Raw genomic sequence first — 26,694 nt, 5'->3', positions numbered from 1 at the left:
AATGCTGTTGTTGTTTTTTTAAAAAAGTAGATTTCTCTTTTTCTCCCTTGGCTACTCACATAGCATCAAACAAGGGTTGTATTCACTTACCTTCACTCTCTTTGCTCACACAAGCCATCTCCGTGCATTTGCAGGGCCTTCCCCGCATGCGCAAGCATCAAAAACGGGACGTGGTGACATCCAGGCGGGTGTGGGCGGAGCCTCCCACAGCTTCCGCTACCAGTTTACCTGAACTGGATAGAACCGGCTGAATACCACCACTAGAGCAAACCAGGGATTAAGATTAAAAGGGGGTGGAGCTCATTTGCTTCAAAAGTTGAATACAGGTAGTCCTGTATTACAGCCATTCATTTAGTGATGTTCAAAGTTACAACGGCAATGAAAAAAATAGTAGCTTATCATTGTTTTTCACAGTTACGACAGTTGAAGCATCGCCATAGTCACGGGATCAAAATTTTGATGCTTGGGAACTAACACATATTTATGACACTGTCCCAGGATCATGCGATTACTATTTAAAACTTTTCCAGTTGGCTTCCGTCAAGCAAAGTCAATGGAGGAAGCCAGTTTTCCTAAACGGCAGCATGATTCATTTAACAACTGCAATGATTCACTTAATAACTGTAGCAAAAGGAATTGTAAACTCACTTAACAATTGCCCTGTTTAGCAATGGAAATTTTTACCTCAGGTTTGCTTGTGTGTCAAGGACTTCCTGTATAACAGGGAACAGCAGAAACAGATATATTTCTTAACTCTTGACAATATTGTACTTTAACTGTCAGATAGTCTCATTCATGCAATTATTAGATATACAGATTATTATTTGCCCTCCATTGTTCAGAACAAAGCTGAATCGTCCTTGACTTCAAATTTAGAGCTCAAATGGAAGTGTAACTTAGCTTTGCAACAAAAGAGAGTATGCATGTTTGTATTAGATATGTATTTAGAAACACATGGGATCGATCACATTAACTACTGTTATTATGACCAAATAAATTACGCTTTTTGTTTTGCTGAACCTACTTTTTTCAGATTCCACTTTGATGAAAGTATTTCTCAGGGTTCCACTCAAATTCAGGTGGACTTTAGCCAACAGGTGAATGGTTTAAAAATTAAGGTTAAATATTTTCTGTGCTGACAGCTGAAGTTCAACATGTGAAGTGGACGTAAAAGCTGCTTTATTGTTCAGGAAGTGCAGAATCCAGTCCTCATGGATCATTTTTAGGTCCCATATACCCATGTCATTGAAAGAAGAACATGCTTCATTTTCGTGTTTGAATTGTGAAACAAGGTATATATTTGTATAACATAAAGGAATTGTATTAGTTGTGAGGTAAAATGTGATGGAAATGTCTAAACCGGAAATGTCAAACTATGTCCAATGTTTTTAATTGTATTATTAATAAAAAAAACTAAAAAAAGAAAGAAAGAAAGAAAGAAAGAAAGAAGGAAGAACATGCTTAATATTCTCTCAAAGACTGAGATGTACTACATGTTGGCTGGATCATGGCCAATCCTTTTTCTTAATTGTAACAACATGTAAGACATCATGATTTCCATAAATAACAGTAAAAGGTGAATACATCCTGCTGAGTTTTTAATAAACATCCTTTACCTCAATCATTCTAATATTCTATGAAAAGAAGCCTAGAGAAAGTTAGCATAACAGAATACTTGACATTTACAATATCAGCTATAAATACTTTATTTATTTATTTTACAATGCCTATCCCGCATTAATGGTGAAAGCTTGCAATATATAAATCCCTAGATAAGTCTGATTATTACATGCTTTTTTAAAAAAACCTTGGAAACAGAGAAACATTTCGGCTTGCAGATATAAACCTTAAAACATTTACAGTTGTCAATGTTTCTTTTTTCGAATGAATTCACTGGATTTTTTTTTTACACATTATTTGTACTATGTAAATATGGATAGGATTCCACAACATTTTAACAGTAGGCTATATGTACCATGTTTCCCTGAAAATAAGACAGGGTCTTATTTTCTTTTGACTCCCGAAATATGGCCTTGGCCTTATTATCGGGGGTCTTATCCCTGAAGCGGGATAGGCTTGGCTAGTTCTTGCCTGCAGCATTGCCGGTGAGGATTGGGTCACAAAAAAAACCCCAAAGTTCTTGTGGGAAAATCGGGTGCAAAAGAGAACTCTTTGCGGGGAGCAAGAAGGGCCAAGTGACGGCTTCCCAGCGGGTCCCAATGAAGCCCTGCAAGAAAGGCAGGCACAACTGGAGGACTTGAAACTAGGTGTGACCAGATTCGCCTTTGCCCTCCTCCACTTCGGAATGCTTAGGGTGTCGGGGCAGCTTCAGGGGTGAAATCCAGCAGGTTCTGACAGGTTCTGGAGAATCGGTAGCAGAAATTTTGAGTAGTTCGAAGAACCAGCAAATACCACCTCTGGTTGGCCCCACAGTTGGGTGGGAATGGGGATTTTGCAGTATCCTTCCCCTGGAGTGGGGTGGGAATGGAGATTTTGCAATATCATTCCCCTGCCATACCCACCAAGCCACGCCCACCAAGCCACAACATGCCCACCAAGCCATGCCTACAGAATCGGTAGTAAAAAAAGTTGGATTTCACCACTGGGCAGCTTCCCTCCCCCACCCCTGGGATGCTTCTGGGACTTCTCTCAATGTGGCTGCTGAGCTGATCAATCACCTTGTGCCATGGCTATTTCCTTGGCTTCCTTTATACGGAGATGTCCAACAGGATGTTACATCATTATTTTGTGTCCACCAACTCGGAGAAGTCACTGGGGGAGCTGGAAAACAAGTTTCAGCAGGGCCAGGAGCATGAGAACCATGAGTAGAGCCATCTCAACAATGACTTCCTGGGAATGCTGGTGCATGTGCAGGCCCTCCTCAAGGAGATGCTGACCATCTTGGCTGGCCTGCAGGACAAATACGAGCTGCTTGTGCTCACCATCCGCAGCCATGGTGCCCACCTCAGCTGCCTCAAGACAGAGTATCTCAAGGGCTGAGTGGGAGCAGGCAGCTTGCTGGGCTTCGAGCAACCCTCTCTTCCCCCCTGCTTCAGTGGCTGGCCATGCAAGCGGGACTCTTGCCAGCCACGCTTCCCCACAGACAGACGGACTTTCCTCCATCGCATGCTGACCGGGCAAGGCAGGAGCTGGAAGTCAGGTAAGACACATGACTCACTTCTCTGCCGTGTCTTATCTGACTTCCAGCTCCTGCCATGCCCAGCAAGGGCGGGGGGAAGAGACAACAAGGGGAGCCCCATCTCGCTCCATGCATCTTACTTCCCTGCCACCCCACCCCTCCCCACCTTCCACTTCCTCTCGTTGGCCAAGATTGACAAGCAATATTTGGGGAGCTGAATGTGCTGCCACCACCCGGGAGGAGAAGAATATCAGAAATGGGCTCTCTGGCAGTGCCTCCCCTCACTCTTCTTCTCCTGAGTGGCAGCGGTGCGTCCGGATCACCGAATCTGGCCTGCTGATCTTGGGCGGCAGCGGCTCTGATGTTTCCCCTCCCTTTCCCTCCCTGCGCATGCATCTAAGTATTTGGGTGGGGGCTTATTTTTTGGGGGGGTATTTTATTGCATGCACTCGAAAGCTCAATTGGGCTTATTATTGGGACATGTCTTAGTTTCAGGGAAACATGGTGCATAATTCATGCCAAGGTATTAATAAAGATTAAAGCTGTAGTTAGAATCGGTTGAAAAGTTGATGAAGGAAAAAGAATATGTATATTATTTTGAAGCTGACAGTGGCCAAAAAAAAAAGTTGTCTTCTACAAAAGAACTGGCATTCTACTCTGCAAAGGTGCCTATTTAGCATGTGTAGCTGGATATTCCTGAGTTATTCTTTGGTGGTGATCTAATGAAGGGTAATTTAAGTATAACGAAAAGCTCCAAATTAAATTACGCTGCTATAATGTGGCATCCGTTGGTCCAAATGATTTCAGTGCAATTAAAGAAAACAAGATACATGAACCAATACCACCAAATGATTGGTGATGTACAAGCGTACAGATCAACTGTCTTACTGAAGGTACAATGGATGTCAAGGATTTTACTCTTTGCCCTTATGCTTTCATACATCTGAAGGAAAAAAGTTTGAATTTTCAAAGAAACCCATGAGTGGACATTGACAAACCATCACCTAATATTAGGAGAAAGATATCTTGGAGAATCTTGGAGAAAGATATATTTTATGATGTACAGTATACCTGGTGATAAACATTTAACGCCTTGTCAGCAAGACTGTAAATGCTGATAGGACCATTTGTGAGTTACAGTGAACAATGTAGGCTCATGTGAGTGATGAGCAACTGGATAGAGGAAAAAGAAATGCATTAGCAATGTACTAACAAAAGAGGTGATATGCTTGTTTTCACTGAATATCTTCAAGCAAAGGCATTAGTTTTAGTGGATTGCTTTACATTGTTTTTTGTTTGATGTTGGGCTCAGTAGCTGAAATGGCCATTTTAAAATCTGTGATTCTAAGTGGACGATATAGATTTGTCTTTTTAATGTTTTCTTCTCTCCCTGATGATCTCCGGTATTTGATAGCAACATTAGCTGTTCTTCCTTTAAATGGACATTGGATTCAGTGTAGCACTGAGTGGAAAAAAAATTCAATTGAATTAATGGCTTCAATTAGCTTAATCATTGACGCTGGTGAACAAAAATATAAATAAAATATCTATTTTTGATTTAGCTGTCACACATCCGAACATTATTTTCTTCACATTGCATCTTCTTCTGTAAGTCCTGAAATGTTCAGAATGCCACAGCTGACTATCGTCTGGTATTATTGAAATATAATTACCATGTTATTTGAATCATTTATCCCCATTGAAATACTTCATTCAAAAAAAAAAAATCAATTCAATATCCACAACTGAAAGTGTACAAAGGAGGTTGTAGCATCTTCTCAAACATGGCTATCCTTGAGAACCAGGCGTGGGCTGCTGGGGGTTCGCAGGAGTTTGGGAGAACCTCTAGCTAAGATTCTGTGCAGTTTGGAGAACCCCCAAATCCCACTCCTGGCTGGCTCCACCAACCATGCCCATCCCCTTCCAGGAGTTCCCACACGGCCCGTTTTGGATGCAGGTAACTACAGGGCACATGTGGAGTCTTGGGGAGGGCAAAAAACGGGCCTACTGGAAGTTTGGGAAAGCCGGAGACGGGCCTGTTTCTGGCCTCCAGAGGACCTCCAGAGCCAGGGGAGGCTGTTTTTCATCCTCCCGGAGGCTCAAGGAAAGCCTCTGGACCCCGGGGAGGACAACCCCCCCCTCCCATGGTTCAGGAGGCCGACTAGGCCATGCCCACCATGGCCACACCCACCCAGCAACTGGGCAGAGAACCCCTTGCCAAAATGTTTGAAGCCCACCCCTGTTGTGAACCGAAACAAGAATGAACCTGGGGTAGAACTTGGAAGAGGGTTTACCAGGGCTATAAACCAGCCAAGTAAATCAAACTTTTGTTGGGAAGAAAATGCATGGATCTCTCTCAAGAATAAAACTTGCAGAACCTTTTGCTTTTAATCCCCTTTTAAACCCCGAGAGATTAAAAGAGTATAGAGATGTCTAACTAGGCAGAAGAAGCTGGAAATAGAAAAGAAGCAAATGGTGTTGTACGTTTAATGTATTATTACCCAAGATAGGATCACAAGAGATACTTGTTTAAGTTCCAATTATTCCTCTTTCTCACCAATTGTTCTCAAAATGTTGCATAATTGAATGGATATATAGAAAGCCATTCTTCTCTTCGTTCACACAGAGCATTCATTCATTCATTTGCATTCATCCAGAGCTCTTTTAACATTTTTTTGTCATTGTGCTGCTTATCCTGTGAACTTACAAAATGGATGGTGCTCTCTCTAGAAATGCAGAAACTACCATTTCAGTTCATTTAGACAAGAAACAAGTTACTGGCAGCAAAAAAATTTATTTTACTACATCAAAAGCAGAGCAGGGTGTCACCAGAAGCTTTGAAGATTTCTTAACCAGTATCATTGATGTAATTGTTTTGTGAAGTTGGGTTGTATTTTAAATTTTCTGGGGGCATGGTCAATCATAAAAAGTTGGGAATGTAGTCTGCATTATCAGTCACAGAAAAAGACAGAGATAATGATGCAAGAAAAAGTGTGGTGGATATGAGAAGACACGTGGACAGAGAGCAGAATAAATATATAGCAGAAAAATAAATATTGATGACAGAAAGACAAAATAAGACACAGGGAAACACACACACACAGAGATGGCGGGGGGGGGAAAATCTGAAATAATGGGGGCCCAGCAAATGGCTCAGAAGGAACAAAACCTACTTTCTAGGACCACCAAGGCAAGGAAGATGATGTGCTTTCATATTTTAAAGATTCTGTTATTGTAATAAAGGTAGGAATGTATGCAGTGGTGGGTTTCAGCAGGTTCTGAACAGTTCTGGAGAACCAGTAGTGGAAAGTTTGAGTAGTTCAGAGAACCGGTAGTAAAAATTCTGACTGGCCCCACCCACATCTATTCTCTGCCTCCCGAGTCCCAGCTGATTGGGAGGAAATGGGGATTTTTGCAGTAATCTTCCCCTGTAGTGAGGTGGGAATGGAGATTTTACAGTATCATTCCCCTGCCACACCTACCAAGCCACGCCCACCAACCATGCCACACCTACTACGCCACACCCACAGTTCTGGTAGTAAAAAATTTGAAACCCACCACTGAATGTTGGCTGTGAAAGTTGGACCATAAGGAAGGCTGAGTGCCAAAGAATTGAGGCCTCTGAATTCTGGTGCTGGAGAAGACTCCTGCGAGTCCCTTGGACTGCAGGGTGAACAAACAAGTCAGTCCTAGAGGAGATCAACCCTGACAGCTCTTTAGAAGGCCAGATCCTGAAGATGAAACTGAAATACTTTGGCTACCTAATGAGAAGGAAGGACTCACTGGAGAAGAGCCTAATGCTGGGAAAGATTGAGGGCAAAAAAAGAAGAGGACAGCAGAGAATGAGGTGGCTGGATGGAGTCACTGAAGCAGTAGCCATGAGCTTAACTGGACTCCAGAGGATGGTAGAAGATAGGAAGGCCTGGAGGAACATTGTCCACAATGGGTTGCGATGGGTCAGACATGACTTCACAACTAACAACAACAATAAAGGTAGTGTTGGCATTTATGGATGGTGCTTCTTGGGTGGACTATTTCAAAGGGACACAGGTATCCTTCAAGGGATGCAAGACTACTTCAATCATGCAAGTTTGAAAGAAAATCTCTCCCCCTTTCCTTTATGGTCCAAGACATTAGGAATGGTCTCTTCTGAGATGTTTGCCCACGCTCACATTCTGTAGTCTAAATGCCTGTTTTCTGACCAGTGCATAAACTGTTCCTCCCTGCCACCCCCCCAAAAAAAGTGATGGCACAGAAATTGACATGGTTGAGGGAAATAAAGGAGCCAGCTTGGCCTGGTCGTTAAGTCACCAGGATAGAAAGTGGGAGACCATGACCTTAGCCATGAAAGCCAGCTGGGTGACCTTGGGCCAATCACCCTCTCTCAACCCAACTCATCTCACAAGGTTGTTGTTTTTGGGAAAATAGGGGGAGGAAGGTGTATAATATATGTTTGCCACCCACCTTGAGTTATTTGTGAAAATAATAAAGGCAAGATAAAAAACAATCAAACAAAAAGAGCAGGAGAAACATGAATTTTACTGGGTTTTTTTTAGTGAGAAAGGGAAATGGCTTAATTGACTTAACAGAAAGATGACTTTTGCCCAAAATTGAACAAAGATAGGCACAACCTCCCCACTACCAACGACTCATCTCTTCTGAAATCATTAATGGGGAAGCTTTGAGCCTCATGTGGATGCAGTGGCTCAGTGGCTAAGACGCTGAGCTTGTCGACCGAAAGGTCAGCAGTTCAGCAGTTCAAATCTCTAGTGCCGCATAATGGATTGAGCTCCCATTACTTGTCCCAGCTTCTGCCAACCTAGCAGTTCGAAAGCACGTCAAAAAATGCAAGTAGAAAAATAGGGACCACCTTTGGTGGGAAGGTAACAGCGTTCCGTGTGCCTTTGGCATTTAGTCATGCCAGCCACATGACCATGGAGACATCTTCGGACAGTGCTGGCTCTTCGGCTTTGAAATGGAGATGAGCACCGCCCCCTAGAGTTGGGAACAGCTAGCACATATGTGCAAGGGGAACCTTTACCTTTATGAGCCTCTTCCAACTGATAGCTTTGGCATCTGAAATTTTGCCATGAATGTAAGTCTATTAGGTCTACTGAGAGATTGCATGGTGGGAAATAAATTCCTTGCTGAGCATTGACTGGCAAGTAGCCAGATTGTACCTCCTGCCAAGGACTATTAAAATAACAAAGATTAGGGGTGCAATTTGGTGAGCACAATAGTATCACATCATTCGGTTGCATTACAAGAAAACGGCTTGATATGCATATCACTTTATTCACGAGAGAAGAAAAAGTAATCCTTGTCCTATGGTGTTTTTTTTATTTTTCCCCCAACACCAAACATAATTTTCAAGCAGATATATATAAAATAATATACAATAAAAACAAACAATTTACATACACAAAAACAAAGGGAAAAAATGCCTAGATAGAAAGAACAAACTAACCAACCAACCTGTAATTTCAGTTATAACTCAAGTTCACTTGATTGTAAATCTTTTTCTTTTTTTAAAAAAAAAAAACACCCTAAGTTTTTAATATTGACTAAGTCTGTTAAAAAAAAAAATCCCTAAAGGGAGAGATAATGTGACATTTCCTGATTAACCAAATATGCAATTTTCTCAAAAACCGCTAAATCACACCTCTCTAAAATCCAATCCTTCATATCTGGAGTCTAATGGAAAGGAGTCCAATTATTACTCCTGATTAAATTTTGCTCAGGGCTTCCACTGTTTGCTAAGTCAGCTAGAGAAATGGGATATGTAAGCAACTTTTTCTCTATTTTTGTTTTCCCGATATACTACAGCATTCTGTTACATGAGAGCATCTTACGGACAAAGTGAATTTAGGAATGGGAGCTGGAGTGATGGCATTCACACTTTAATTTTGATTTTTAAAAGTTTCTCTTATCTATACATTTTTTTTTCATTCCCTAAGAATGGTGATATCTCTGTCACTCCCTCTCCCCTCATTTTATCTTTCTTTATCATTTTATTTCTATGGGCTAGAAATAACTAGAGAGCTGCCAGTAATGTTACTAGAATGGGGGGCAGACATGAAGATGCTTCCCCCCCGACCAAAAGGAACTGGATTATCATTGTTTTTCCTTGAAGAAGTTTCGCTTCTCATCCAAGAAGCTTCTTCAGTTCTGCTTGAAGAACTGAACAGAACTGAAGGAAAACTCTTGGATGAAACCCACCTCTGTATTAGAGGAAATAATGATTCAGACCAGGAACCAACGTTTATCTTGCTAGAGCCTTGGGATTTAGCTTAAATGCAATAATGTTTGAGAAAGTTCATATTATTTGATATGAATATTGCAATGATAGGCCTTTTCTCTTCCTATTGTGTAAACACTTCATTAAAATTCTCTAGATAAATACTAGACTCACTATTCTAGCAGACCCCAGAAATCAGCTAAGGTTCACTATCCAGTTCCTGGCTAAACCTTAGCTTTATACATTAAATAATGTATAAAAATCTAGTATTTGCCACAGGACAACACTTGGGAACATGTTCATTTTTAAAAGTTCAAGCAATGGCAGCGTACTTAATTCAAGCATAAAAGAAAATCTGAATAAATTTATGGATTCTGATTTGGATTCAGCAGGTGTGGCTAACAGTTTATTCATGTTAACAAATAGTAATAGTCATCTAAATGTAGATTGGTTCCTAATAAGATTCTTTTACTCAATTTGATTTTTTTTTTAAAAAATATTTGAGTGGTTCCTATAAGCCCACATTCAGTCACAAAAAGATAGCAGAGGCAGCATTAAGCATTACCATTTCCTGGTTAAGGCAAAGTAAATGAAACACCTCGTATGTAAACAGTTCAACTTTTTCTACACAATGTAGGATACAGAAGGAACCATGTGTTTTAAAAACACTTCATTAGTAGTAGATTCTCTCAAGCCTGTAAAAATACCTCTCTAGATCTCAGGTCTTTAAAAAGCATAATGTTTCCTAAAGCAGCAAGAACTCTACAACATATAAAAAAATTAAAGAAAAAAAATACTCCCAAGACATGAAAAGGAAGTACTGTACACTTTGCGCTGGGAGCCAACTATTTTGCATTTTAGGGAAGGTGTCAAGCCTTTGTTTTTCATTTGATCCTTTAAATCAAATGATGATGGTGACTTGTTTTAACTCTTTTATCTTTTATTTTTCTGATTGTGTTGTCTTTTGGATTCCTGGAGTGCCTTAAGAGTTAAAAGAGTGGGCTACACAGAAAGTGGGAAACACTGTGTTTTATGAAACCTGTATTCCCTGATTTGAGGACCCATAACCCCATGCTGTGAAAAACTTCCTATGGTTTTCTACTAAATGCATTTAAGAGATAGGTGCTAGAGCTTATATATTTCTTTTTATGGGAGTATTTCTTTTTTCTGGCAAGGATCATAAGAGCTCCTAAAGACAGACGTGAGTGGCAAAAAATAAACAAGAATAGTTTTTCTAGAAATATTGAATCTACATTTTATGCATAATTTAGAGCAGGGTTGTCCAACTTTGGCAACTTTAAGACTTGTAAACTTCAACTCCCAGAATTCCCAAGCCAGCATGGCCTTTATCAGGAAACAAATGATAGTATTCCAAATGTTTCAGGATTTTCAGGATTTGTGCAAGTTGCAGTTCCAACATCCTGAGAACATCAGATTGAATAAGGTTAATATAGGACCATTTATTCGCTGAACAAATGTAATATGACCATTTATTCAGTGAACATTTGCTGGTTTTAGCCTGGTTTTAGCCTTCTAGAAATATGGACCTCAGCTCCCAGAATTGTCAGCAGTACCCAAGTTGAGATAGTCTGGGAGTTGACTTCTAATAGGTACCCAGATAACAAATAGATGTACTGATATTCCACAGCAACATTTTATGGAATGAATGAATGATAATGAATGAATGAAGACTGGTTATTGAAGCTCTGCCTGGAACCTAGTGTGTGTGTGAAAGAGGCAGGGGGGGAGGGGGAGCAGGGGAGGGGGAGGGAGAGAGAGATGGGGAGAGAGAGAGAGAGAGAGAGATGTGGGAGAGAGGGACACAGAGAGAGAGAGAAAGAGAGAGATTTTGCCCTTTATAAAACTCACAATTTATAACACCTTATCTAATAAAATATCTGGCAAATGCCGATCATTTTATGTGCAACTACCATTATCAGATCGGTACAAAGTAGTTTCTTTGAATGTAATCAAATTTTGCTATGCTGTATGTAAAATTAGGCAAATTTTAACTACCTACTGATAATCTACTATCAACCACAAAATATTATTCTGTCTGCTTTTTATTTATGTTTTTTATTATTATTGTTTTTAATGCTTTTGTTTGTGAAGCTGGTTCATAGCCATAATAAAGATTGATCAATTGATTGATTACCCTTTATAAAACTACACTTTCATTTAATTAGCAGGAATCAAGCCTGAATGACTGAAAAGTTGTACTTAGTTTTCTAGGCAGAAATGAAAGTATAAATCCAATCAATGTTTAATAACTGTATATATAAAGCATAGGAGATTTGAATTAAGTGAACGTTTAATGGTAAGGTTGAGAAAATTTATGCATACACAGATGTTGAATATAGATGTTGAATACAGGATTAGAACTCTTTTAATGTGGAATGAAACAGTTCACAGTACTTATGTGTTCACATACACACATAAAGAAAAACTTTTGATAGTTTTAAACACTTTATCCTATTGTTCCTTAATCAATACTTAATGAGTTGCTTTAAGTTCCTTTAACATTAAAGGGGAAAATGGAAAGAAACACAATCCATCTTGTCAACAGTTTCATATTCAAGCTTTTTTTTTTCAGATTATGAAAAATCATTTCCCTCTTTTCTTTCCATTTTAAAATGTTCAGACGCTTGATTGTGCTCAAGGACTACCAGGGCAATTAAGGTAGAGCAAAGTGGATAGGTTTAATTTAAAGAGCTACATAGACTCAAAAGCAGCTATTGTATTGGGTGAGGTCTTTATTCTCCAACGTATTTCATTAAGTCTTTTATCAAGTAGAGTTTTATTCTTTACCCCTTGAGGGAAGCTATCAATTCTACACAATTTTTAATGTTTTCCTGGTTAGTATTGATAGAAAGAGTCATAGGGATTTTCTCTATAGGCTTTTCATCCTGGTTAACTTTTCTCTCTTTTGAATCCTCTCACATTGAAAGCAATGAGGATGAAATTAGCTATGTCAGCTCCACCCTAGTGTGGATGGAAGAACTCAGGGTGACATCCAGCAGGTTCTGACAGGTTCTAGAGAACCAGGAGCGGAAATTTTGAGTAATGCGGAAAACCAATAGCGGAAACTTTGAGTAGTTCGCAGAACCAGCAAATGCCACCTCTGGCTTGCGCCAGAGTGGGGTGGGAATGGAGATTTTGCAATATTCTTCCCCCAGGAGTGGGGAGGGAATGGGGATTTTGCAGTATCCTTCCCCAGGAGTGGGGAGGGAATTGAGATTTTGCAGTATCCTTCCCCTGGAGTGGGGTGGAAATGGAAATTTTGAAATATCCTTCCCCCAGGAGTGGGGAGGGAATGGGGATTTTGCAGTATCCTTCCCCAGGAGTGGGGAGGGAATGGAGATTTTGCAGTATCCTTCCCCTGGAGTGGTGTGGGAATGGAAATTTTGAAATATCCTTCCCCCAGGAGTGGGGAGGGAATGGAGATTTTGCAGTATCCTTCCCCTGGAGTGGTGTGGGAATGGAAATTTTGAAATATCCTTCCCCCAGGAGTGAGGAGGGAATGGAGATTTTGAAATATCCTTCCCCGGGAGGTGGGGGATGGAGATTTTGTAGTATCTTTCCCCAGGAGTGGGGAGGGAATGGAGATTTTGAAATATCCTTCCCCCAGGAGTGGGGAGGCAATGGAGATTTTGCAGTATCCTTCCCCCAGGAGTGGGGAGGGAATGGAGATTTTGCAGTATCCTTCCCCCAGGAGTGGGGAGGTAATGGAGATTTTGCAGTATCCTTCCCCCAGGAGTGGGGAGGAGCGGAAATTTTGAGTAATGCGGAAAACCAATAGCGGAAACTTTGAGTAGTTCGCAGAACCAGCAAATGCCACCTCTGGCTTGCGCCAGAGTGGGGTGGGAATGGAGATTTTGCAATATTCTTCCCCCAGGAGTGGGGAGGGAATGGGGATTTTGCAGTATCCTTCCCCAGGAGTGGGGAGGGAATTGAGATTTTGCAGTATCCTTCCCCTGGAGTGGGGTGGAAATGGAAATTTTGAAATATCCTTCCCCCAGGAGTGGGGAGGGAATGGGGATTTTGCAGTATCCTTCCCCAGGAGTGGGGAGGGAATGGAGATTTTGCAGTATCCTTCCCCTGGAGTGGTGTGGGAATGGAAATTTTGAAATATCCTTCCCCCAGGAGTGGGGAGGGAATGGGGATTTTGCAGTATCCTTCCCCAGGAGTGAGGAGGGAATGGAGATTTTGCAGTATCCTTCCCCTGGAGTGGTGTGGGAATGGAAATTTTGAAATATCCTTCCCCCAGGAGTGGGGAGGGAATGGAGATTTTGCAGTATCCTTCCCCTGGAGTGGTGTGGGAATGGAAATTTTGAAATATCCTTCCCCCAGGAGTGAGGAGGGAATGGAGATTTTGAAATATCCTTCCCCGGGAGGTGGGGGATGGAGATTTTGTAGTATCTTTCCCCAGGAGTGGGGAGGGAATGGAGATTTTGAAATATCCTTCCCCCAGGAGTGGGGAGGCAATGGAGATTTTGCAGTATCCTTCCCCCAGGAGTGGGGAGGGAATGGAGATTTTGCAGTATCCTTCCCCCAGGAGTGGGGAGGTAATGGAGATTTTGCAGTATCCTTCCCCCAGGAGTGGGGAGGTAATGGAGATTTTGCAGTATCCTTCCCCCAGGAGTGGGGAGGGAATGGGGATTTTGCAGTATCCTTCCCCAGGAGTGAGGAAGGAATGGAGATTTTGAAATATCCTTCCCCAGGAGATGGGGGATGGAGATTTTGTAGTATCTTTCCCCTGGAGTGGGGAGGGAATGGAGATTTTGCAGTATCCTTCCCCAGGAGTGGGGAGGGAATGGAGATTTTGCAGTATCCTTCCCCCACGAGTGGGGAGGGAATGGAGATTTTGCAGTATCCTTCCCCCAGGAGTGGGGAGGGAATGGAGATTTTGCAATATCCTTCCCCAGGAGTGGGGGGAAATGGGGATTTTGCAGAATCCTTCCCCTGGAATGGGGTGGGAATGGAGATTTTGCAGTATCCTTCCCCTGCCATGCCCACCAAGCCATGCCCACCAAGCCATGCCCACCAAGCCACACCCACAGGACCTGTAGTAAAAAAAAATTGGATTTCCCCACTGGGAGAACTGATAAGTATTGGATGTCCCATTTTGGACTTAAAATATTATTATTTAGGGCTCACCAGAAGGCATTCAGAGGCATATTTAATATTTACACAATTAACTTGCTCCTACAACAGACTTCCCAGGCTAAATCTTTTCAGCTACTAATAACTCAGTTCATCTACCCACATCTCCCAAGAGATAAAACAAACATCCGCTTCAATGTCAAGGTATGCATTCAAAAGTTAGTAAAAAGAAAACCAGTATACTCTATGAATAGCAATGTGAGTTAAGGAAGTGTTAATGTGTGACCTTCCATATTTTGCTTTGGAAAAGTACACAGTGAACAACTTACATACTGTATTTAGCAAAGATATCTGCAAGAAGCTGCTGCAGCATCTCAGCATTGCAATTTAATATGGTATGTATATGCCAAGTCACAAAGCATATACAAAAGGGGAACAGCTTATATTATGACAGCTAGACATTGTTTTTTGGCCATCTGCCTCTCCTTGACCCCCCCCCCTTTGGAGAAAAGCTCTGATACTGAGCATTTCTAAAAATTATAATCAAAATGCCCAGCTGGGTGATGACAGCTTGCTGATCTGGGCTGCTCTTAAAAACTAAACAGGGTTAGAATTGGCTAGTACTTCCATGGAGATCTATCAAGAGCTCCCAGGCTTGATGGCAAGACTGCAAGGCCAAGAAAACCGTCTGGAAGAAAACATTCATATATCATTTTCATAATGTTGCCAAGAAAGTCACTTATTATGTCTATGACATTACAAAGAGTCAACTGGCAGGGAAATTATAGTTTAAAGACTTGTAAGCAAACTATGGACAATCAGATGACCTTTCTGTAAGAAGGCAAACTAACTGCCTATAAAATTGCTAGGAGTTAGCTTGATTTAAAGCGTAATTCCTATTTAAGAAGTTGCAAGGAAAGTATAAACCGCTGGAGGATGCCTATGTAAAAGTAATGAACTTCTTGTGTAAAGATAAGAAACAAAATGTGGCATGGTTTGTTTTTAGCTTCCTTTTTCAAACATGGTGGTGACTCGATAGTTTTTGAATTGAAAAATGAGAAAATAGAGTTCTTAGAGGGCCTTCTATTCTGAAGCAATAGTTCCTCCTAATGTTTTTTTTCTACAATATTAATTCTTTGCAGAGCAAATCTAGTCATGTAAGTTCTATAATTTTTAGCAAAAAAGAATGCAAAGCAATTGAAAGATCTAAAGATCTAAAATATCTAAAGCCTGAAATTCTATTAGTAAAATGGATGTAATATAGTCAATGCCGGAACACCCTATTATTTTGTAAGCTGATGCTTTCTACAATTGATTACAGTTCCTGTATAGATTATTAATTTGTAGTGGTTAAGGGATTTCATATTATTATTATTATTATTATTATTATTATTATTATTATTATTATTATTATTATTATTATTATTATTATTATTATTATTATTATTTACACAAAATGACAGTATACACAGCAAACGAGATAACTATGCTGGATTTTGTATCACAGATCACTAGTCGAACACTTCCCAAGCGTTTAGGACTGTGTGATGTATTGGCGAATTATGCGAGCAGATCCCAGTAAGGTGGCCTTCTGCAGCTGACCAATGGTGATCTTGTCAGCGCCAATTGCTTTTAAGTGCTTGCCTAGGTCTTTAGGCACAGCTCCCAGTGTGCCGAGTACCAGTGGAACCACCTGCACTGGTTTATGCCAGAGTTTCTGCAATTCAGTTCTCAAATCTTGATATCTGGTGACTTTTTCAAGTTGTTTCTCATCGATTCTGCTGTCACCAGGTATAGCAATGTCGATTATCCACACTTTTTTCTTTTCCACTATTGTGATATCCAGGGTATTGTGTTCCAAAACTTTATCAGTCTGTATTCGGAAATCCCACAGTAGTTTTGCATGTTCATTTTCAATCACTTTTTCAGGCTTATGATCCCACCAGTTTTTTGTTACAGGCAGACAGTAGTTGTGACACAAGTTCCAGTAGACCATCTGAGCGACTGTGTTGTGATGTTGTTTGTAGTCGGTCTGAGCTATTGTCTTACAACAGCTCAGTATGTGATCAATGGTTTCATCCGCTTCTTTGCTGAGTCTGCATTTGGGATCATCAGCAGATTTTTCTATTCTGGTTTTGATTACATTTGTTCTAATGGCTTGTTCTTGGGCCGCAAGAATTAGGCCTTCTGTTTCTTTCTTCAATGTTCTGTTGGTCATCCATAACCAGGGCTTTTCCTTATCTACTTTTCCTTGGATCTTTTCAAGGAACTGTCCATGCAGTGCTTTGTTACACCAGCTGTCAGCTTGAGCTTGCATCACTGTTTTCCTATATTGATACTTGGTTTGCTGTACTTTTAGCAGCTTCCTCTTGTTGACCTCCATGGGTTTTTAGTTTTGTGATTTTATGGGGGAGTATGTTATTTTAACATTTGGGCATTTAAATTAGTTTTTTAAGGGATGTTTTTAATTATTGTGTGTATTTGTATTTTATCTGCCTGTTCACTGCCCTGAGTCCTTCGGGAGAAGGGCGGTATACAAATTAAAATATTATTATTATTATTATTATTATTATTATTATTATTATTATTATTATTATTATTATTATTATTATTATTATTATTATTATTATTATTATTATTATCATCAAAGCTGGCTCAACACTGTCTTTCACATAATCTGCCAGAGCATGTTTCTCTTCTTCAACTGTCAGCTTCACTTGCAAAAGTCCTCTGCCTTATTATTATTATTATTATTATTATTATTATTATTATTATTATTATTATCATCATCATCATCATCATCATCATCATCATCTTTATTCATTAAACATGAAACTCAGTCAACTGAACATTCAAAAATGCATCACAAATACCATTGACTGGTTCTAATGGTTGATACTGGTTCTTGTTCTTGTTGTTGTTGTTGTTGTTGTTGTTGTTGTTGTTATTATTATTATTATTATTATTATTATTATTATTATTATTATTATTATTATTATTTAGCCTATATGCCATATCAACGTACAAGGTTCGAACTCGTGTTACCAATAAAATCCTATGCAAACAATTCAAAATAAGAGTAGGGTAAAATACAATAGTTATAGGATAAAATACAAGAGTTTAATACATAAATATGTAAAATAGAATAAAATGACATCAAATTGTATTTGTGTATCACCCCTGCAATCTACCCCAATCAGACCCACTTGTGTTGATCTCAATAAGACAATTTGAGTCAGAAATTGTGCTGTATTAAATGTCGTTTTCAAATTCTGAGATTTCAATGTATCAATGATGTTGATAACAATGTTTTGAAATTCCCAGCATTTCCAAGCTGTACAAATAAAGGGCATAGAGGACAGATCCTATTAAAATAAATCACTTGGTGGGGGAGAATGGCAACCCTACTCCTGGATTCTGCCCAAAAAACTTATAGACTTCCACAACCATGAAAACATTAACAAGATACTGGAATATGGCCCTAGAAACTCAAGTCTGAAACTATTTGAAAATCCATGAGTTAAGGACAGATTTTAAGTATAAGTATAGCACCGGGGCTTATGAGGCCTTGAATTGAAGCAAAAGGACATCCAGCTGGTGAGATCCTTAGGGGCAAAAGGAAAATTGAATGCTATAAAAATATGTAAACTGTTGATGTGCAGGATGTCAAAATCAAGAAGCAAAGCACCTGTCAGAGCAGAAATGCCAAGACAGAACACTGATATTCTGCAAAATAGTAAACGGAAATAAATTAGAAGAAAGTCACTTTACATCAAAGGAGGAACAGCTATTCTATGCAAGAAAAGCGGGGAGGAATCAAATATATGGAGTAACCATCTCAATTAATGAAGGGCTGATAAAATCAGTGCTCAGGTTCAACCTTCCCAAATAAAGAATTATCTCAAATCAAGTCAATCAATATTGAGTGATCCCCATCTAAGTCTAGGCTGCAGCCACATATTCAGAGGAAGTGTAAATTGATCCATTCCACAATAACATCTAATATTATTACCATCACTATCCTAAAAATGATGGCATACTACTTAAAGGAGAATGACATTTGAAATGAGAGGAAAACTATTTAGCCATGTTATATGAAATGAAGCAGAAGATCGAGAAATGCAGTTCTGCCTGAAAATTTATGCTGAGCTATGTATTCTACAAAGAAAGATGGGGAAATTGTCCTGACTCATCCAAAACATGACCTGGTACTGACTTTGGTTTCGATTGTGAACTCCTTGCAAAATGACAGCTTAAACTAAAGCAAACATATAAAACAAAATAATCAGGCCAAAAAAGATACAAGCTCAGCAATATTTCATAGGATCATGTGGTGAACAAAAATGGAAAAATTTATAGATAATATGATACAGTGCCTGAACAACTCTGAACTTCAGTCAGTGCCGTATTTAAAGATGAGGCAAACAAAAAATATTCCAAAACTGAAAAAAAAATTAAAATAAGATTATATCGTGGCCTGCTTAAGAAAACTGAGGCACAGCAGAAAGTAAAAGGCAATGAAATCTATTTGCCAATCTAAATATTGAATTCCAGAGAAGAGCGAGAAAAGAAATGAAGTAATATTTAAATATGCTTTGCAAAGGATTGAGGATAATGTTCAGTAAAAAAAAGTTAAAAGAGCCATTTAAGAAAATTACACAGATCAAGGAAACTTTTTGTGCAAAAATGAGCATGATAAATGACAAAAAGAAGCCAAAGATCTAACGAAAATATGAGATGAATATATAGATGAACTGTATAGAAAAGGTGCCAGCATCAATAAAATGTATGAAGACATTCCAAAAGTGAAATTAAGTGGAACCTGGAATATATTACTAACAAGAATTTTAGAGGGGAAAAACTGTTTAAAATCTTACACGATCATAGAGCAAAATTGCTACTTATAGTTTTTAAGCATATATGAAAAAAATAGCTGTAGCCAAAGGACTAGAAAAGATCAGTTTATAACTCATTATGAAAAATGGGAAGTCCAAAAGAAAGTTCTTACTGTTAAACAACTTTTTAAATCTTTCATGTTAGTAAAATAGTGCTCAAGATTTTACAGTCTAGATTTCAACAATATACAGGATGAGAACTGTGAATTGTACACACTGGATTCAGAAGGAGCAAAGCCATCTGAAATCATGTTGTTCACATCTGGATGGATAATGTAAAAGAGAACAGTGTTCCTGAAATATGTTATTAATTATACAAGATCTTCTGGTTGTGTAGACCACAACAAACTGGATAGCCCTTAAAAACATGGGTGTGCTGAACCACATCATTTTTTTTTTATTTTTTTTTTTTGGATTTATATCCCGCCCTTCTCCGAAGACTCAGGGCGGCTTACACTATGTCAGGCAATAGTCTTCATCCATTTGTATACTATATACAAAGTCAACTTATTGCCCCCCAACAATCTGGGTCCTCATTTTACCTACCTTATAAAGGATGGAAGGCTGAGTCAACCTTGGGCCTGGTGGGACTTGAACCTGCAATATTGCAAGCAGTTGATGTTAATAATAGGCTGCATTAGCCTGTTGCGCCACCAGAGGCCCTGTGATTTGTCTATCGAAGAATTTATATGATGACCAGAAAGCAAATAGAATATGGAGCATCTAAAGGGTTTAAAATTAGGAAAGGAATATGCATTTAACTTAAATGAGGACTACAAATAGTTTTTTCTGAACATGACTGTTCAAAGTTGTAATAGTGTTAAACAAAGGGGCTTGAATAGAATAGAACAGAACAGAACAGAACAGAACAGAACAGAATAGAATAGAATTCTTTATTGGCCAAGTGTAATTGGACACACAAGGAATTTGTCTTAGTGCATAAACGCTCGGTATATATAAAAGAAAAAATATGTTCATCAAGAAGCATAGGGTACAACACTTAATGATAGTCATAGGGTACAAATAAACAATCAGGAAACAATATCAATATAAATCATAAGGATACAAGCAACAAAGTTACAGTCATACAGTCATAAGTGGAAGGAGATGGGTGATGGGAACAATGAGAAGATTAATAGTAGTGCAGATTTAATCAATAGCTTGACTGTGTTGAGGTAATTATTTGTTTAGCAGAGTGATGGCGTTCAGGGGAAAAAAACTGTTCTTGTGTCTAGTTGTTCTGGTGTGCAGTGCTCTATGGCGTTGTTTTGAGGGTAGGAGTTGAAACAATTTATGTCCAGGATGTGAGGGGTCTGTAAATATTTTCATAGCCCCCTTTTTGATTCGTGCTGTATACAGGTCCTCAATAAATGGCAGGTTGGTAGCAATTGTTTTTAAGCAATAAAGTCTTCAAGTGCAACATCGCATGGCTGTTTCATGATGGCAATCCAGGCAGTTCTGGTTGCTGATGTAACCCCATGATGCATAAAACATTAAGTGGGAAGCAGCAAGAGTCCCAGATGCTTGGCAACCAGGTAAATGTCCCCACCAACCAACTTTCTTCCCTTACATTACCTTGGAACACTTGGCCAATAAAAAAATCTATTCTATTCTATTCTTAGTGGCTGCAATCCCAGTCCCAATTGCCATTGTAACTTGAGGACTACCTGTAGATCATGAAAAATGTTGGCAAAAACAAATAGAAATTTGAATTTTAATTGCTGTGTTATCATCAGCACTACTGATATGCCGATGATGCCACTCTGATGGCTTGAAGCAAGAAAGACTTAAGGAATCTCCTTGCCTACTAACAATCCTGCTAGTAGGCAGGGCCAATCCAGGGGTGAAATCCAGCAGGTTTTGACAGGTTCTGGAGAATTGGTAGCGGAAATTTTGAGCAGTTCAGAGAACGGGTAGCGGAAATTTTGAGTAGCTTGGAGAACTGGAAAATACCACCTCTGGCTGGCCCCAGAGTGTGGTGGGAATGGAGATTTTGCAATATCCTTCCCCTGGAGTAGGGAGGGAATGGAGATTTTGCAGTATCCTTCCCCTGGTACGGGGTGGAAATGGGGATTTTGCAGTATCCTTCCCCTGCCATGCCTACCAAGCCATGCCCACCAAGCAACCAAGTGGATGGATTTCACCACTGGGCCAATCCAATGCAAATAGATAAACATAGAAACAGTAATACAAATTGTCTTCCTAGCTTTAGAAGTTCACATGGATGTGGCTTTAGCCATGCAATAAAGAGATGTCTCCTTTTTGGGAGAAAAAGTGATGAATCTAGACAAAATCTTAAAGAACAGACATCACACAGATAGCAAAGATTGTCAAGGCTGTGGTTTTCCCAGTTGTAACATAAAATTGTGAGAGGCAGAACAAAGGAAAATGGATGCCTTTGTGTAACAGCTGGTTCCCAGTCTAATTAACATTCAGGAAACTATTATGCAAACAGTCAGATGCAAGTTTTTTCATTATCATTGAAAAGACCACCCCTTCTCATGGGATTGTAGGAAGCTGCTAAAAATAAATTCTGAATGTCTCCAACATGATGTGTTAGGGAATAAATTAGTTCTAAATGGAAAATAATTCACCTACTGAATTTCATGTAACCCTAACTTTTTAATTTCAATAGGTCTTGCTTATTGTAACTGGTAGAACTCAGGGACAGCTCTCCTTGAAAAGGGTTGGATCAGAAGTAGTTGCCAAAGATCTCTCCACTTGAGTTGGCACATAAAGTAAAACTAGACACTTCACCGTAAATACCAATAATATAGCTAACGTTTGGAATATTTATTTTATTTTATTTATTTATTTGTTTATCATATATAAGATAACAGATAAAAGTATAAACATAATTTGAATACACAAAGAGAATAAGAGTAAAAAGGGAACATTAAGACAGGGACGGTAGGGACGCTGGTGCGCTCATGCACGCCCCTTAAAGACCTCTTAGGAATGGGGTGAGGTCAACAGGAGACAGTTTAAGCTTAAAGTTTTGGGGATTTGTGGAAGAAACCACCGAGTCAGGTAGTGCATTCCAGGCATTGACCCACTCTGTTACTGAAGTCATATTTTCTGCAATCAAATTTGGAGCAGCTTACCTTGAGTTTGTATCCATTATTTGCTCATGTATTGTTGTGGTTGAAGCTGAAGTAGTCATTGACAGGTAGGACATTGTGGCAGATAATTTTACATACTACGCTTACGTCAGACCAAAGTTGGTGTAGTTCTAAGTTGTCTAAGCCCAAAATTTGGAGTCTGGTGGCATAAGGTATTTTATTGCGGGTAGAGGAGTGGAGGACTCTTCTTGTGAAATATCTCTGGATTTTCTCGATTGTATTAATCGATTGTATTAATGTCTGATATGCAGTGTGGGTTCCAGACAGATGAGCTATTTTCGAGAATTGGTCTAGCAAATGTTTTGTATGCTCTAGTTAGCAGTACAATATTACCAGAGAAGAAGCTATGCAAGATTAGGTTAACAACTCTTAATGCCTTTTTGGCAATGTTGTTAACAGTGGGTTCTGGCACTTATAGCTTTAGAAATGAGTACTCCAAGGTCCTTGACAGAGTGAGGGTCATCTACAAAGTCATGTACCTAATTTTACATAATTTACATTATAAATTATAAATTTACATAATGTAAAGGCAAGATGAACTAGAGATGACCTTCATCGTTGGAAAAATCAAAATCAATTGAAAAAGGCAACAGAAGACACCTTTATTCAATACCATTTAGCAACCCCACCAGCTAGACCAGATCAGGAGACCAACTTCATAGAAGGTTAAAGCTACTTTCATTGAGATAGGCTGCAATAATAGAATCTTGCAAAGGCTGATTGTGTTACACCTCTTCTGCCTTCTTATATCACAGGGAAGCAGGATGGTGTTTTACTGCACTGCTTCCGAATGTTACTGCATTGTGTATCTCTGAACTTTAAAAAAAAAAAAATGTTTCAGCCCCCTTTTGTCAAGGTGATAGTGCTTAGATAATTCAGTCAAGGCTTTCTTACTTTCTACACCAGTGATGGCTACCCTTTTTACTATGACATGCCAAAAACAGGGGGAGTGTGGGGGGTTGCACGTCTGCATGCCCACACCCATAATTCTATGCGCCCTGGGCCCCCCCCCGCATGTGCATGTGACATCTTCCCCGTGTGACCCCAACTTTTGGCACACAATGGCACAGTGGGCCTGTTTTTCACCCTTCCCAGGCTCCAGAGCCTTTCTAGGAGCCTGGGGAGAGCAAAAACGGCCTTCCCCACCCTCCCAGAGGCCATCCGGAGGCCAGAAACAGACTGTTTGCTGACTTCTGGTAGGATCAGAATGCCTGTTTTTTGCTCTCCCCAGGCTCCAGAGCCTTTCTAGGAGCCTGGGGAGAGCGAAAAATGGGCCTTTCCCACCCTCCCAGGCCCTCCGGAGGCTGGAAACAGCCTGTTTCCCTACTTCCAGTGGGCCCAGAAGCCCCAAAAATTAGTTGGCTGGCACACGCATGTGCACCAGAGCTAGGTTCTACACCATCCCTAATGAAACAAGCAATCAAGAACTTGGAAGAAGTTATAGCAGCAGACAATCCTGGGACGAATGATGTTCATTGGAGCACAAAGAATCAGAAGTGGTTGTATAATTCAGCAAGAACATGAGAAAGTTAAAAAAGAGAGAGAGAGAGAGAGAGAGATAGGGTTAAAATTTCATCTTATTGTTATATAAAGCATCATCCTCGAAAGCCTATCTATTGAATAATCATAGGCTGCCCTAATAATGGAAACCTATAAGTAAGAGTAATGCACACGTAGGGGGAAAAAAGCAGTATTATACATATATATATTTATTTGCATTTATATCTTGCCCTTCTCCGAAGACTCAGGGCAGCTTACACTATGTTAGCAATAGTCTTCATCCTATTTGTATATTTATATACAAAGTCAACTTATTGCCCCCAACAATCTGGGTCCTTATATTAAAAACATAACAGGCAAAAACCTGCTGAAAAGGAATAGGAATAGTCTTTAGCACCTTAAAAAAAAAACCAAGGGTAGAAACTGTTGAATATTAATGAGGGAGAAGTTGCGACGTACGACTTCCCCTTCATTGGTCCAGGCTCCAAAACGAGAGAATGGACCGATGTGAGTGGCTGAAATGCTGGACAGCTCCGGGGTTTAAAAGGAGCTGCCTGCGTGTCTGCTGCTTGCTTTTTAAACTGCAGAAATAAACTATTTTAGAATAGAATAGAATAGAATTTTTTATTGGCCAAGTGTGATTGGACACACAAGGAATTTGTCTTGGTGCATATGCTCTCAGTGTACATAAAAGAAAAGATACGTTCATCAAGGTACAACATTTATAACACAATTGATGATCAATATATCAATATAAATCATAAGGATTGCCAGCAACAAGTTATAGTCATACAGTCATAAGTGGAAAGAGATTGGCGATGGGAACTATGAAACTGCACCATGCTGCGTCCTGCCTCCTCACTCTGACCCCACATTTAACAGAAACTTATCAAGAAGATAACCAGCTTTGTTTGCACAATATTCCTATAAAGAAAGGTTCCTTATTGTCTTTTCAGCACAACACAAAGGGATTTATTTATTTATTTTACTATTTTTTAAAATAAATTTTCCATTCCTTTAGAAATCCAAGGTTTTAAGGAATTTTCCTCTGCTAATACATATTTTTCAGCTGCACTTACTATTATGTAACATTGTACTCTTTTCTATTATAAACTGGCCACTATTACTGAGCAGTATTTATCAGGGTGGTAAATTAATTCGACAACTGTTTGGCATCTTATGGATCAGACGTGGCTTCTATGGATCTTTCCTCCCTGTCATTTTCAGGTTATAAGAAAAAAAAAATTCCCCCACATCTGAATATTCTCTCTTTTCTGTTTGCAATATGGTTTTAAGATACATTTTAAAATTTAAGCATTTGTTTATGACGTCTTAAACTTTTTTCCCAAATGCATTGGTTATGAAAATGATTCATAGCAATACATTCAGTAGTATAAGTAGATAATATTGATTTCGCATCGATGAATCTCATAAAGTGGTATCTGGAGAGTAGACAACGTATCTACTGAATCAGAGGTGGGTTTCAGCAGGTTCTGACCAGTTCTGGAGAACTGGGAGTGGAAATTTTGAGTAGTTCAGAGAACCGGTAGTAAAAATGCTGACTGGCCCTGCCACATCTCTTCTCTGCCTCTTGAGTCCCAGCTGATCGGGAGGAAATTTTTTCAGTAACCTTCCCCTAGAGTGGGGAGGGAATGGAGATTTTACAGTATCCTTCCCCTATCATGCCCACCAAGCAATGCTATGCCCACCAAGGCACGCCCACAGAACCAGAAGTAAAATTTTTTGAAACCCACCACTGTACTGAATATTGTTAATTTTCTGATCGCATAGAAGTTTTGACAAAAGGTATGACTGTAACTTTGTTGCTTGTATCCTTATGACTTATATTGATATTGATTGTTTCCTGATTGCTTATTTGTAGCCTATGACTATCATTAAGTGTTGTATCATTAAGTGTTAAATTTGTGCCTTTTGACTATCATTAAGTGTTGCGTTGTACCTTGATGAAGGTATCTTTTCTTTTATGTACACTGAGAGCATATGCACCAAGACAAATTCCTTGTGTGTCCATTCACACTTGGCCAATAAAAAATTCTATTCTATTCTATTCTATTCTATAGGTTTCTCCTGTCCAGGTGTGCCTGACTCTAGGGGAGGTGTTCATTTCCATTTCTTAGCTAAGGGAGCCAGCATTGTCTGAAGACATTTCTGCAGCCATGTGGCCAGCATGGCTATATGCCGACGTGCACAGAATGCTGTTATTTTCCCACCGAAATGGTATCTATTTATCTACTCACATTTGCATGCTTTCAAATGGGAGGGCAGCAGGTGGGGGAAGGGCAAGAGTTCATCAAGAGTGGAGCACTCGGGGCTTGAACCCGGGCTGTCAGCTTTCCAGATCAGTATCTTTAACCACTGAGCTATTGCATCCCTCCAGCAACCTACTACTGGAATATAAGCTGCTTTCATATCACTACGAAATCAACAGGACTGTTGCCCAGCTGCCATGGTCCTTTATCCTCTCTTTCATTTCTTCATAACTGGGGCAATGAAGGAAATCCTGGTCAAGCAGATGTTCTTTCAATGTTCTCTGACCAGTTCACAATATGGTGTGGTATACCTGAGTATAAACACTTCCGAATGCCTTATTGCTTCCAGCAGTGCCAAGCTGATAATAGAATAACTTGGCTTCTGTGCTTTGATGTGAAGCCAAGAGAAGCTGAAGCAATATTTTCT

The sequence above is a fragment of the Ahaetulla prasina genome, chromosome 6 (genome assembly GCF_028640845.1).
Source record: "Ahaetulla prasina isolate Xishuangbanna chromosome 6, ASM2864084v1, whole genome shotgun sequence".
Lineage (NCBI taxonomy): Eukaryota > Metazoa > Chordata > Lepidosauria > Squamata > Colubridae > Ahaetulla > Ahaetulla prasina.
This window is presented reverse-complemented; position numbering follows the sequence as displayed.